Below are 14,913 nucleotides of genomic sequence, written 5' to 3' on the forward strand. Positions count from 1 at the left end.
ATCTATTGGGCCGAAATGACTGCGTCAGATAATGATGCGTCTTCATCCGTTGAGAGGGAACATAGGGCAAGAAGGATGACTTACCTGCGGGAGCTGCCGAGATCAAATTAACTAGGCCGTCGCCAAACAAGGCTTCACCTTCATAGGGAAGAGACTCCCTTTCTTCTTGGAGTCAGCATCAGCATTCCCTTGGTGAATCCACAATGCCCTCCTATCCGAGACTGCCATGAAATTGGCCCGTGAGCACTTGTGCCCGGTGTAGGATTTTTAAATATGTGTAGTTTACTGTATGCAAGGGTTTAAAACCTTTTAGGAACTGAGATCTAAGGTGTATTACATGTAGTTTAAAAAAAACAAAAAATGTTTATTTTATGGCAGTAGTTTCCAAACTGGGGTTCTTGCACTGGTAGCATAGTTTGGTGGTCCAGGACCAATTAAAATTATTTATACTTTATTAAATTGGCAAAACCATTCCCTCACAACATAACTGAACCTGAGGATGACATGCTATAAACACAATTTACTTAATTTTATATTTTTTTCTGAATTTCTCAATAAAAAAAACTTTGGCCTAGGGGTGCCGTGAAACAAATTTTGATACTCTAGGGCAGGGGTGTCAAACCCATGGGCCGCATGCCGCCCCCAATGCATCCTTTTGTGGCCCACAGGCCGAGGTCCGACAGGGGTCCTTTTGTGGCCCGATCACCTTGCTTAGAGCGAGGGCAGGAGAGTGCAGCCAGAGTCTTTGCTTTCTATGTGCGGCACCATCTTCCCGAAGAGATCACCGGGAAGATAGTGCCCCTTCCACTGGCTACAGCACAGGTATACTGGGGTGGGGTAGCAAACTGGGGGCCCCAATGGGCCCCTCCAGCAGTCCCTCTACCAAAACACGTCTTTTGGTGGTTTTGCGGTGTTGTTATAACTACATGGTGACGATACTGTAGCACAGAGATTTTCAACCATTTACAACTCACGTCACACAGAACAAGATTTAAATATTGACAAGGCACACTGAAATATAATGGTGATGCATGGTGCAGTATCGTGTCCTAGGATGTCATGTCGCAGCTTCTCCATAGGTAACGCCTGAACAGGCCCAGTGACAGGGGGGACAAAGGGGACACTTGTTCAGGGCTCCAAGTATTAAGAACAGAAATAATGGGGCCACAGTGCCAATATTGCTTTTTAAAGTGTATCCACCAACTGCTCAATTTAAGCAGGAAAACAATTAACAGGCCAACTAAACCCTCCCCCCTCCTTTTACCCCATCACTTTGTCCAGTCCCTGTGGTCCATACTGTATTGCCATTATTATGCATTTTGCTGTGCTAGCCCTTTTCTGAATGTCCCTGCCACCGCCACCGAAGAGCTGGATAGCCCAGTATGAAAACCACCTGCCGGCCTCACTGACGGTCCGAGTCAAAGGCTCCATTTTTTTGTGGGGTAAAGAGGGGTCAGTAAAGATACTAAGCTGAAGTACTTAGAACACTTCTTGAATTAAGACACAACCTGCAAGAAAAAGTATGCAATATGGGTGAAAAGGCAAATGTCAGAGGTCTGATACAAGTGACCAGCTCCACACCTTGCACCACATAGCGTTATGTTAAACTGGGATATGTTCTTTTTTGGTGTGTGTGTGTGTGTGTGTGTGTGTGTGTGTGTGTGTGTATGTGTGTGGGGGGGGGGGTGCCAAAGGAAATTTTTGCCATTGGCTCCTTTGGTCTAGAACCAGCCCTGATCACAAAATATTTTTGTCTGAGCAGACTGGACACTGATCAGCGTTGGCTCATTCTCAGCCCCCCGCCCAGCCTCTGCTGCCAACAGACTGCTATTAGCTAGTTAACCTTCTGCCTTCCCTATCTATGACACAGACTGCTGCTAATGCTACCAGACTGTTCCCAGTGGCTTCACACCAACAGTGAATCCCAGCCGATGATGTAGGGCAGCGTGTGGGGGAGGGGGTCAGTTGCTGTGGCTCCAACATGGTAACCGCCAATGGACTGCAATGCTTTATCGAAAGGGGGGGCGCCAGTCCCTTACTTTGCCAGGGGCGCTTGGACCCCTAGCTACACCTCTGTTGACCCTAACCGATACCCCTAAACTAACCATAATTCCTGCAGTAAAAATCCATGTTTCTATGTATATAGGGGGTCATTCCGAGTTGATCGCATGCTGCCGTTGTTCGCTGCGTAGCAATCAGTTGAAAAAAAATGGCTAATCTGTGCATGCGCATGCTCCGTAATGTGCATGCGCATCGTACGGGTACAAAGTCCATTGTGGTTTTGCACTAGTTCTAGCGATTTTTCCAATCACAGAACAGGCCACAAGGAGATTGACAGAAAGAGGGCGTTTCTGGGTGTCAACTGACCGTTTTCAGGGAGTGCTTGGAAAAATGCAGGCGTGGCAGAAGAAATGCAGACGTGGCTGGGCATTCGCTGGATGGGTGTGTGACATCAAAAGCCGTCCCTCGGTTGTTAGAATCAACGCACACGAAGTGTAACTACAGTGCTGGTCTTATTTTGAAACGATTTTGCAGGCGCTCTGCTGCTCAAGTGTTCGCACTTCTCCAAAGTGAATATACACTCTCCAGTGGGCAGCGACAATGCGTTTGCATGGCTGCTAAAAACTGCTAGCGAGCAATCAACTCAGAATGACCCCCAGAGTGTATTGCAAGAAAATATCTGTAAATCCAATGGTACCGTAAGTGCGGTATATACTCGCACTTCTTTGCGGGGTGAGAACATCTCCCCTAAGTGAAGTCAGCCCTATGAATAAAGTTTGTGTGATCCCTGTGCAGCAGTCACAGAAAGGGTTCATCTCTGCAGTTTGTCACTCAAATTACATTGCTGCATTTTTTCTAGAAGTTGATCTGAGAGCTGTTACCCGCAGACCAGCTACAATAATTATCCTGGGTACTCACTAGACCAGTGGTTCTCAAACTGCACCCTGGGGTGCCTCAGGACACTTGCAGGGGTGCCTTGGATTGGTGGTCCAGGACCAATTCAAAATATTTATAGTTAGTGTTATAGGCAAAACCAGTGCTGTTGGCTGGCAATCATAACATATGTGCACAAGCAGAAGCAAATCCTGTCCCCTACCAAAGGGCCAGTGCTAGGGTGTTTGGCGCCTCCCTGCAAACTATTAATTTGGGCCCTCTCTCCAATACTTAATAAAGGGACAGTGCGCTCCTTAAAAAAAGAAGGTGTGGTATCACAAGGAAGGGGCATGGCCACACAATAGCACCCCAAATCAAAATACGCCACACAGTAGCACTATCTTATTGTCATTACACCGCATGTAATAATAATAATAATAATAATAATAATACCCACAGTCGCAGTGCCCTTTATACACATAACCACCATATCAGTGCAGCTTACACACATAATGCCAACAGTAGCAGTGCCCCTTCTACACATGCCCACGGTGGCAATCCTTTACATGGCAAATATCAACCTGGTTTTGCCATGTAAAGGATTGCCACTTTAAAAACAAACAATCAAACAAAAACAAAAAAAAACAACAGGAAAAAACACAAAATCTCTCACTTTCTGATTCTCACACCCTATTACATTCCTCCCTATATATTTAAATGTTTCTATTACTGTATGTTCCCTCTTCCCTTCTCCAAACTATACACATCAACATTTTTTAGTATTTCCAGGTAAGTTTTGTGATGTAGGCCATGCACAATTTTAGTTGCCCTAATGTATTTACAGCCTTCTGGAGATATGGCTTCTGGAACTGAACACAGGATTCTAAATGTGGCTGTACCAAGGACCTATACAGTGGCATTACAGGTTGAGTATCCCTTATCCAAAATGCTTGGGACCAGAGGAATTTTGGATATCGGATTTTTCTGTATTTTGGAATAATTGCATACCATAACGAGATATTATGGTGATGGGACCTAAATCTAAGCACAGAAGGCATTTATGTTTCATATACACCTTATACACACAGCCTGAAGGTCATTTTAGCCAATATTTTTTATAACTTTGTGCATTAAACAAAGTGTGTGTACATTCACAGAATTCATTTGTTTCATATACACCTTATACACACAGTCTGAAGTTCATTTAATACAACATTTTTAATAACTTGAGTATTAAACAAAGTTTGTGTACACTGAGCCATCAAAACACAAAGGTTTCACTATCTCAGTCTCACTCAAAAAAGTCCGTATTTCGGAATATTCCGTATTTCGGAATATTTGGATATGGGATACTCAACCTGTATTACTTTTTTCTGCTACTGGTTCTTTAACCTATGCAAACAAGCATCTGACTTGCCTTTCCTATTGCTTTGTTACATTGCTCACCTGAAATAGTAATACTTAGATAGCTTTCCTCTTGCCATTATAATGCCCTTAATATTATAGTTAGCCTTTGCATTTTTGAGACGTGTATGATTTTGCATTTTTTGGCATTAAATGTTGCCATGTTCTTGACCATTCCTCTAGTCCAGGGGCGGAACTGCCAGAGACAACGGAGTCAGTTGCCGCCGGGCTCCAGCCCTAAAGGGGCTTCCTCCATTGCCCCCCGGCTGTTACGTGCCCTTCCTACTAAATAGACAAAGGCGCTACCAGCAGGGTCTCGCAGTTTGTACATTCCATGCCGTAATACCCTTCTTTCCACCTTCACAATGAAGCTATTGGTACTTTGCAAAAAAAAAAATTATTAGCATTGCAACTCAGCAGATCAATGCAGTGTGCAGCCACACACTCCATATATCTGCTCAGCCACAAAGCTGATTATTTCTTCACAAAGTACAAGGTGAGCTCCAAATAGAATTCTCTAGCTTAGATTATACCTTTCTATGCAAGGGTAAATAGCTCAATTGTTTGACTGCAATGCCACAGGAAATGGTTTGGATCCAAGACAGTGTGACTGAATAATAAAGAAACCTTAAGATAAGTTCATGAATGTTGTATAAGTATTAGTGAGAGAAGGGGTCAGGAGCATGCTAGGCTGCAAAAAATAAGGTAGGCTGCAAGTGAAAGTAATGATCTCCTATATATTTTCCCAGATCTGTCACTCTGTGTGGCTAACTCTGGGGGAAGTCACAGCAATGGGCGGAGACGGCAACTGCAGGACGATACACCAGTGCCAGCAGCAGACCGTAACAAAGTGACAGATCAGGGAGAATATATAGGATGTAGGGAGGTGGCCATGGTACATGGCTGGCCAAGGGACACTAGCTCATGTACCCCTTTACCACTGAGGCTGGCCACCAATGATGGACCTGTCACCAGTGCACATGCAATAACCTCTTCTGCTGCCCTCTTTGCAACTCAGATTGCCCAGTGCTCCCCTTCGCTAACAGTCCACAAAGTTTCCCCATCTCACGATCTGCCTCCTCACCCCCACTTTCATCTCTACAGCACACGCGCATATCATACAAGATCCCATCATGCGTACGTAGGTCTGAAATGCAAGAGGGAGGTTGGGGGGAGATTGGCATGCGCCAGCAACACCACACAGCTCACTGTGACCACAGTGGAGAGGCGCTGCAACAGGACAATACACCAACCTCGGAGCAAGGAACTGCGTCGGTCAGGAGGAGAACTATTTCAATAGCATAAAAAGGTTAATGCGTCCCACCCTATGGACACCAGACTCATCAAGTCACTGTTGCCAGAGTCTCATACAATGACTCTGAACCTCTAAGCACACTATTTGACTGTCCACACCCTGCTGTGCCTATTACCCATCTCCTCCACCACCCTCAACACTGACCCACACATCATTCACCCACAAAGATACAATAAAGGTAGTTTGGATAAATTAGCTAAATGAAATGGATTTAACCAATTTATCTAAATGACCATTTTTGGATGTTTTCCAGTGTTTGTGAGCAAATGGTCAATTGTCATTTGCTGCCACATATTAGCATAATTTTGTTTCAACTAGAAAAAAAAATTGGACAGATAATCTAAGTGTGGATCCAGTTTTAAGGTCCGTATTCACGGCCTGATTTTGGGGAGAGATGTGTGCTGAGCGAACTGCTCAGCACACATCTCTCCCCCCGCTCAGCACAGCGTGATGTGTGCTGAGCGTACGGGGGGTGGGGGGGGGCGCTCATTTCACCCCCTGTGTAGGGCATTCTGTGTGTATCCAGCTTAACAGGTGTGAGCATCATACAACTACTGACTTGCGAGTAACTATACAGCAGCTCCATACCTTGTGACTTGAAGAAACACCAGTTAACCCCGGGAATGCTGCAGTCAAAGCAACAATTCCTCTTCTTACATTCCGCTGCACTTATTGTGGGGTAGCCGCAATCCCTTCTGCTGTACGGTTCCACATTACATTGTTTCTTGTCACTTCCTGTTGATGCAGTAAGGAAACATCCAGGAATTACAGCAGCTTAGTTTTTTTTTTTTTTTTTACTGGGGCAATTTAGCTAGATCACAGGGCAATTTAGCTCCTTTGGTCCTTTTTTAGGACCAGTTAATCAGACAGTTGAGCAAACTGAAAAACAGCTAACAGGAAATTTCCACTTAAATGGTATTTTCTAATCTTATCTGACCATGACTAAGAATAAAGGATACACAAGATAAACTCTTAGAGCCATGGACCTTATCCATGTTTAAGCTCCATCAAATCTGTAATCAATAGCACTACATGCTCCCACTTTACCACTGTACTATATACTCTACCTGTGTTTTTAAGGTAAAAACACCATTTAACCCCAGTGACACTTGAATTAAAGCAGCAGCCTCTGGAATAGCATTCCTTAGCATTAATCCCAGGAAATCTGCAAACTTCACGCTCTTTGATAGCCATGCTACATTGCTGTTTACTTGGATGGAGCAGAGAGCACAACATCAGGACATAGGAAATATTACAATGCATGATAAGAAAGGTGTGAGCTCTACAGCAAGGCCTCTAACCCTTTGCCAGTGCCAAATACATAGGGCTTAACTCAGATCTGATCACAGCAGCAAATTTATTAGCTAAAACCATGTACACTGCAGGGGTGGGGGGGGGGTGTATAATATGTGCAGAGAGAGTTAGATTTTGGTGCGGTGTGTTCAAACTGAAATCTAAATTGCAGTGTAAAAACAAAACAGCCAGTATTTACCCTGCACACAAACAATATAACCCACCTAAATCTCTCTGCAAATGTTATATCTGCCCCCCCCCCCCCCCCATCCCTGCAGTGCACATGGTTTTGCCCACTAGCTAACAAATTTGCTGCATCTGGGAATTACAGCAGCTTAATATTTCTTTTTACAGAAGGTTCAGCAAATTAAATTATTTAGTGAAATACTGTAATCATAACAGTTACAGGGATATTGTAGGTAGATTTATTGTCAGTGGATAAATGTAAAAATTAAACCCTTAGGCATAGTTCCAAAATGCTGTCATTGCAATCCAGATTTTAAGGATATCATGCTTGAGCACAGGTGACTTAATTAGAACTTCGGTCAATGTGAATTAACCATTGGACTCAACCATGGTTATCCTTAAAACCCAGGGGTCTATTTAAGATCGATCTTAATCGATGTTGGGCTTACAGGTTGAAAAACACACACACATTTACTAACATTTTAAAATGTATATAAAAAAATCATCTGTTCGTAAATGCAGTGCACATGGTTTTGCCCAACTGCTAACAAAAATCCTGCTGCGATCAACTCAGAATTACCCCCCATGGCCCTCATTCCGAGTTGTTCGCTCGCAAGCTGCTTTTAGCAGCATTGCACACGCTAAGCTGCCGCCTACTGGGAGTGAATCTTAGCATCTTAAAATTGCGAACGAAAGATTTGCAATATTGCGATAAGACATCTCTGTGCAGTTTCTGAGTAGCTCGAGACTTACTCTGCCAGTGCGATCAGTTCAGTGCTTGTCGTTCCTGGTTTGACGTCACAAACACACCCAGCATTCGCCCAGACACTCCTCCGTTTCTCCAGCCACTCCCGCGTTTTTCCCAGAAACGGTAGCATTTTTTCCCACACGCCCATAAAGCGGCCTGTTTCCGCCCAGAAACACCCACTTCCTGTCAATCACATTACGATCACCAGAACGATGAAAAAACCGTGAGTAATATTCCTAACTGCATAGCAAATTTACTTGGCGCAGTCGCAGTGTGAACATTGCGCATGCGCATTAAGCGGAAAATCGCTGCGATGCGAAGAAAATTACAGAGCGAACAACTCGGAATGACCACCTATGTGCACTGCAGGGAAGGCAGATTTAACATGTGCAGAGAGAGTTAGATTTGGGTGTGGTGTGTTCAATCTGCAATCTAATTTGCAGTGTAAAAATAAAGCAGTCAGTATTTACCCTGCACAGAAACAAAATAACTCACCCAAATCTAACTCTTTCTGCACGTTATATCTGCCTCCCCTGCAGTACACATGGTTTTGCCCAACTGCTAACAAAATTCCTGCTGCGATCATCTTGGAATTACCCCCATCGATTGATGTTTTCACACTGCTCGTGTATATAAGACATAGGGCCTAATTCAGTTTGGATCGTAATACGCGTTCCAACCGCAAAAACTATGAAGAGGATGGGGGCATATACGCAGGGTCCATCCTGTGCGTGTGCCTACATTTTCTCCGGGTGCCCCGCAGAAAATGCGAATGCCTCTGCCTGTCAATCAGTAGAGGGCGTACCTTCGCAGGTATATCGCGATCATGAGCCATGTCTCCCATTTTTGTCATTATAGGTGCTCTGTGAGCTGCTGGCCATGCCCCAGCCCCTCTGTCTCCCGTGAATAGACATTGAGGCTTATTCAGACCAGATCGCTTCAATTTATTTTCACCCAGCGGGCAATCTGGTCTGCACTGCACATGCGTATGCGCCACAATGCGTAAGTGCGACGGTCCGGAGATCACAAGAAGATTGACAAGAAGAGGGTGTTTGTGTGGGTGGCAACTGAATGTTTCTAGGGAGTGTCCGGAAAAACACTGGAGGGACCCGGCGTTTTGTGGGAGGATTTGTGACGTCACCTCAATGGCTGAGTAAGTGCTGAGCTGTGCAGCTCTTGTGCACATGTGATCACACACCTGCACAGCAAATTTTCTCTTCCGCTGTAGGCGGCAACTACCTGATTACAGGGATGCAAAAAACACACCCTAGCAATCAGGTCTGAATTACCCACAATGTGCATATTTGCAGAGCAACAAGCTACAGGGAGCCTTCCACCCCCCCCCCCCATTCCCCATGGGAAGGGGGGGGGGGGTTGTTTGGGTTAGCTGGACATTCCCCAAAAAAGTGACTGTCCTGCAAAAATTGGGATAGTTGGGAGGTATGTTCAAATACATTTATTGTTTTGCATGCAGGGTAAATACTGGCTTCTTTGACATTTAGCCACAAATGCTGCACAGCTGAATTACAGTATTACACTGCAATTAACAGTTATGCTAGGACATTCCCCCTCCCAAATCTACCTCTCTCTGCATGTTACATCTGTCCCACAGTGGCGTGCGGTGAGGTCAGTGGCTAGTGAGGCACTACAGCCATAATGTCCGCCGAATCCTGCCGATGACCCTTAGCCAATGCCCGCTACTGCCTCTGAGCCGATACCCGCTGCCACCGCCAATGGCTTACAAACTCGCCCACAATCAACTGACCCAGCCCTCCACCACTAATTTCTATCTCAGTCCGATGCCGCCAATGCCCGCTGCCTGCTTGCTCATTGTTCTCGTTATATATTATAAATTTTTAAAGAAAAAAAAATGAGTGTTTGGGACTGGGAAGGGTGAGGGAGGAGGACATGAATGCAATTTTGTTGTCCAGGGCTTCCATTAACTTAAAGGAGAAGGGTCTGAATGGGTTAAAAAAAAATGCGTGAGGTCCCCCCTCCTTAGTATAACCAGCCTCGGGCTCTTTGAGCCGGTCCTGGTTATTTAAATACTGGGGGAAAAATTGGACAGGGGTTCCCCGTATTTAGACAACTAGCACCGGGCTCTTAGACCGGTCCAGGTTCCAAAAATACGTGGGACAATAGATGTAGGGGTCCCCCATATTTTTAAAACCAGCACCGGGCTCCACTAGCCAGAGAGATAATGCCACAGCCGGGGGATACTTTTATGTAGGTCCCTGCGGCCCTGGCATTACCCCTCCAACTAGTCACCCCTGGCCGGGGTTCCCTGGAGGAGTGGGGACCCCTTAAATCAAGAGGTTCCTCCCCTCGAGGCACCCAAGGGCCAGGGGTGAAGCCCGAGGCTGTCCCCAGCACCCCTGGGTGGTGGGTGCCGGGCTGATAGCCATGTGTGTAAAAAAAGAATATTGTTTTTTCGTTGTGGAACTACAAGGCCCAGCAAGCCTCCCCCGCTTGCTGGTACTTGGAGAACCTCAAGTACCAGCAGGCGGGGAAATAACGGGCTTGCTGGTACCTGTAGTTCTACAACAACAAAAAATACCCAAATAAAAACACAAACACACACAGCGTGACAGTAAAATTATTGAGACAGGCTGTAGCATGTGGGTGCATGTAACCCTATAAAAGTGATGGATTGGGTGACTATTACAATACCCACTGTTGCTGTCTGAAAAATGATGGATTTATAGATTGCTCTGCCGAGACATGTTTTTTTCTAAAATGCACCACAGGTATGGATGGATAGTATACTTGACGACACAGAGGTAGGTAGAGCAGTGGCCTACTGTACCGTACTGCTATATATTATATTATTTATTATTATTATTATCCTTTATTTATATGGCGCCACAAGGGTTCCGCAGTGCCCAATTACAGAGTACATAAACAAATAATCAAACAGGAAAACAGCAACTTACAGTTGACGACAATATAGGACAAGTACAGGGTAAATAAACATAGCTACATCAGCAGATGACACTGGAATAAGTATCAGGTGGCAGAAGACTGCTGGATTTGGTGCAGCTGAAGATTATTAAAGTAAGAAAAGAGTAAGCACATGAGGGAAGAGGGCCCTGCTCGTGAGAGCTTACATTCTAAAAGGGAGGGGTAGACAGACAGGGGTGAGACAGATGGGGTACATAGAGAGCATGGAACAGAGGTTTAGGATGAGATTTGGCTGGGTTTGGTGAAGAAGTGGGTCTTGAGAGCCCGTTTGAAGCTTTGTAGAGAGGTGGAGAGTCTGAGGGGGAGAGGTAGGGAATTCCAGAGAAGTGGTGCAGCACGTGAAAAATCTTGGAGGTAGGAGTGGGAGGAAGTAATCCGTAGGCAGGAGAGTCGGTGTGCATTAGCAGAGCGAAGAGGACGGGTGGGAGTGTAAAGCGAGATAAGATCAGAGATGTAGATGGGAGAGGAGTGGGTGAGGGCTTTGTAAGCAAGTGTGAGAAGCTTGAAATGGATTCTGAAAGGGAAGGGGAGCCAGTGAAGGACTAGTAAGAGAGGAGAGGTGGACGTAGTGCGTTTGGTGAGGAAAATGAGCCGGGCAGCAGCATTGAGGATAGATTGGAGTGGAGAGAGGTATTTGTCAGGAATGCCAGTCAGGAAGAGATTACAGCAGTCCAGTCTGGAGATGACCAGTGAGTGGATAAGAGTCTTAGTAGCATCCTGGGTCAGAAAGGGTCTGATCCTGGAAATATTTTTTAGATGAAAACGGCAGGTTTGTGAGAGGTGCTGAATGTGTGGTTTGAAGGAGAGGGAGGAGTCAAGGATTACTCCAAGACAGCGCGCTTGGGGGTAGAGGAGATAGTAGTGCAATTGTAGGAGGTGAGATTATGCGGGAGGGAGGGAAGATGATCAGCTCGGTCTTAGACATGTTAAGTTTAAGAAAGCGCTGGGACATCCAGGAAGAGATAGCAGAGAGACAGTTGGAGATACGAGTGAGGAGAGTAGGGGAGAGGTCTGGAGAGGAAAGATAGATTTGAGTGTCATCAGCATAGAGATGATATTGGAAACCAAAAGAACTAATGAGCTTACCTAGTGAGGACGTATAGAGAGAGAAGAGAAGAGGACCAAGGACAGAACCTTGGGGTACCCCTACAGTTAGTGGAAGTGAGGGGGAGGTGGAGTCATGAGAGGAGACAGAGAATGAACGGTCAGAAAGGTAGGACGACAACCAAGAGAGGGCAGTGTTACGCAGACCAATGGAGTGAAGGATTTGCAGTAGGAGAGGATGGTCCACAGTGTCAAAAGCAGCAGAGAGATCAAGTAGAATAAGTAGAGAGTAGTGTCTCTTAGATTTAGCAGCATGGAGGTCATTGCATACTTTTGTAAGGGCAGTTTCAGTGGAGTGGAGAGGACGGAAGCCAGACTGGAATGGGTCAAGCAGTGAGTGTGAGGAAAGAAAGGAAGTAAGGCGGTTGTAGACAATACGCTCAAGGAGTTTGGAGGCAAAAGGGAGGAGAGAGATGGGTCGGTAGTTGGAGAGAGTGTTTGGATCAAGGGTAGGTTTTTTAAGAATAGGAGAGATGAGAGCGTGCTTGAAGGCAGAGGGGACAGTGCCTGATGAGAGGGAGAGATTGAGAAGGTGGGAAAGATGGGAACAAGCAGAAGAAGAGAGGTGGCAAAGGAGGCGGGAGGGGATAGGGTCAAGTGGGGAGGTGGTGAGGGGACAGGAACGAATGAGGGCCATGACTTCCTCTCCAGATGCATGGGAGAAAGATGACAGAGTTGGTACGAGGGATGGGGAGGGTTGGTAAGGGATGGGAGAAGGCTGGTTACTGATAGTCTGGTGTGATGTGATGTCCTGACGTATGGAGTCAATTTTGGATGTGAAGTAAGTGGCAAAGTCAAGAGCAGAGAGTGAGGAAGGGAGACGAGGTGGAGGTGGGCAGAGGAGTGAGTTGAGAGTGGCAAAGAGGCGCCGGGGGTTGGAAGACTGGGAGGAGATGAGGTTCTTGAAGTATGACTGTTTAGCAAGAGAAAGGGCAGCACTGAAGGATGAGAGCATAAGTTTGAAATGGAGGAAGTCTGCCTTAGAGCGTGATTTCCTCCAGTGTCACTCAGCAGTACATGAGCATTTTTGCAGATATCTGGTGCATTTGGTGTGCCAGGGTTGAGGTGTTAATTTGCAAGGGTGAATAGTGGTTGGTGGAGCAACAGAGTCAAGAGCAGAAGTAAGGGAAGCATTGTATGTGGAAGTGGCTTGCTCAGGGCATGAGAGAGAGAGAATAGGAGAGAGAAGTGAGTCAAACAGGGAGGAAAGGAATGTGGTGTCAATAGCTTCAATGTTACGCTTAGTGATGGTAGCCTTAGGAGGTAGAGATGGGGAAGTCGAGAGAGATAGGTTGAAGGAGAGCAGGTGGTGGTCAGAGAGGGGAAATGGGGAGTTGGAAAAATCAGAAATATCACAGCGGTGAGTGAAGACCAGATCCAGTGAGCTCCCATTCACATGGGAGGGTGAGGAGGTCCACTGGGAGAGACCAAGTGAAGAGGTGAGGTTAAGGAGTTTAGAGGCAGGGGATTGTGTGGGGATGTCAATAGGGATGTTGAAATCGCCCAGGATAATGGTGGGAATGTCAGAAGTGAGGAAGCCAGGAAGCAAAGTTGTCGATGAATTTGGAAGCAGTACCAGGGGGGCGGTAAATGACAGCTACTCTAAGATGGACTGGTTGGAAGAGGCATATGGCGTGGTCCTCAAATGTAGAGAATATAAGGGATGGTTCTGGTGGTATGAGTTGGTAGGAGTAACTAGAAGGTAAAAGGACCCCAACACCACCCCCATGGCGACCCCCAGGTCGGGGTGTGTGTGTGAATGTAAGGCCCCCAGCAGAGAGAGCAGCAGCAGAAGTAGTGTCAGAGGGCGTAATCCAAGTTTCAGTAATGGCTAGTAGGTGTAGGGAGTTGGAAATGAAAAGGTCATGAGTGGGGACCAGTTTGTTACAAACAGATCTGGCATTCCAGAGGGCACAGGATAGGGGGTATGAGTTTGTGGGAGAGATGTGAATTAGATTTTCAGGGTTGCTGTAGCGATGAGGTGGGATTAACTTTGAGGGCAGGGATGATGAGAGAGTAGTGATGGTACGGGTGCCTGAGCTAGGAGGGGAAACTGCAGGAGGTGGGCAGGGAGGGAGGTCAGTGTGATGTGGATGGGGGTGTGGGGAGGTGACAGGGAAGGGAGAGAGGGAGCAGGGCTGAGTTGTGGGGTAGCAGGACCATGGGGCAGAGGTGAATGAAAGTGGGGTAACAGGAAAGGTGGGGGAAGGAAACAGAGGGATGGAGGGGAGACAGAGGAGGGGAGAGAGGAGGAGGTGGAGGAGACTAGTGGGGAAGGATAAAGATACATTATTAGGTAGACACTGAGTGATGTGGGGAGTATAAGAAAACCTTGACATAGTGTTAAGTAGGTAAATAGGTTGAAGTAGTGGAAGTAGGAGAGGAGACTGTAAGGCAATCCGAGCAGAAGAATTGCAGAAATGCAGGTGAGAAAAGCAGTGTAGGCTCAAGGGGTGTAGATTTAGTATGAAATGAGTCAAAAGCGTAGATAAAGTGGGTGCAGAAATGTATTTGGAGTGTAAGAAATGAAAGGATTGTGAGAGGTTTAAGAAGCAATGGTAATTATGTTAGATGTTTTAAGTGTTTGCAGGTAAAATTGCATTGGTGCAGCTGTGCTTAAAAAACAAAATTACAATAATACAGATACAGGCATTTGTAGGTGAAATGGATGGTTTATGAAATGTCCAAGTAAGGTAGTTCTGTGCTATGTAATCAGATGCAACAATCAGGAGGTGAGTGATCTGAGGAGTAAGTGACTCACATTTGTTATTAGTTCTTCAGTTTTCTTTGTTTTGTTAGATTGGTGTGCTTCTGTTTTCCTTCTTTTTCACTTCGATTGAACGCTGATTGAACACTGCTGTTATGTGTCAATTTTATCACGCTTTGATAAAAATGCACGCTTAGATCAATAAATGCACAGCCAAATGGCTTTGCACAGCCTACACCATTGGACTTAAGTAGAAGACTATTACAAGTGAAACCAATAATTGAAATCTGTAACCACACCCCACCCCCTCAAATGCCAGGC

This window comes from Pseudophryne corroboree, unplaced genomic scaffold (assembly GCF_028390025.1).
Source record: "Pseudophryne corroboree isolate aPseCor3 unplaced genomic scaffold, aPseCor3.hap2 scaffold_402, whole genome shotgun sequence".
NCBI classification, from domain to species: domain Eukaryota; kingdom Metazoa; phylum Chordata; class Amphibia; order Anura; family Myobatrachidae; genus Pseudophryne; species Pseudophryne corroboree.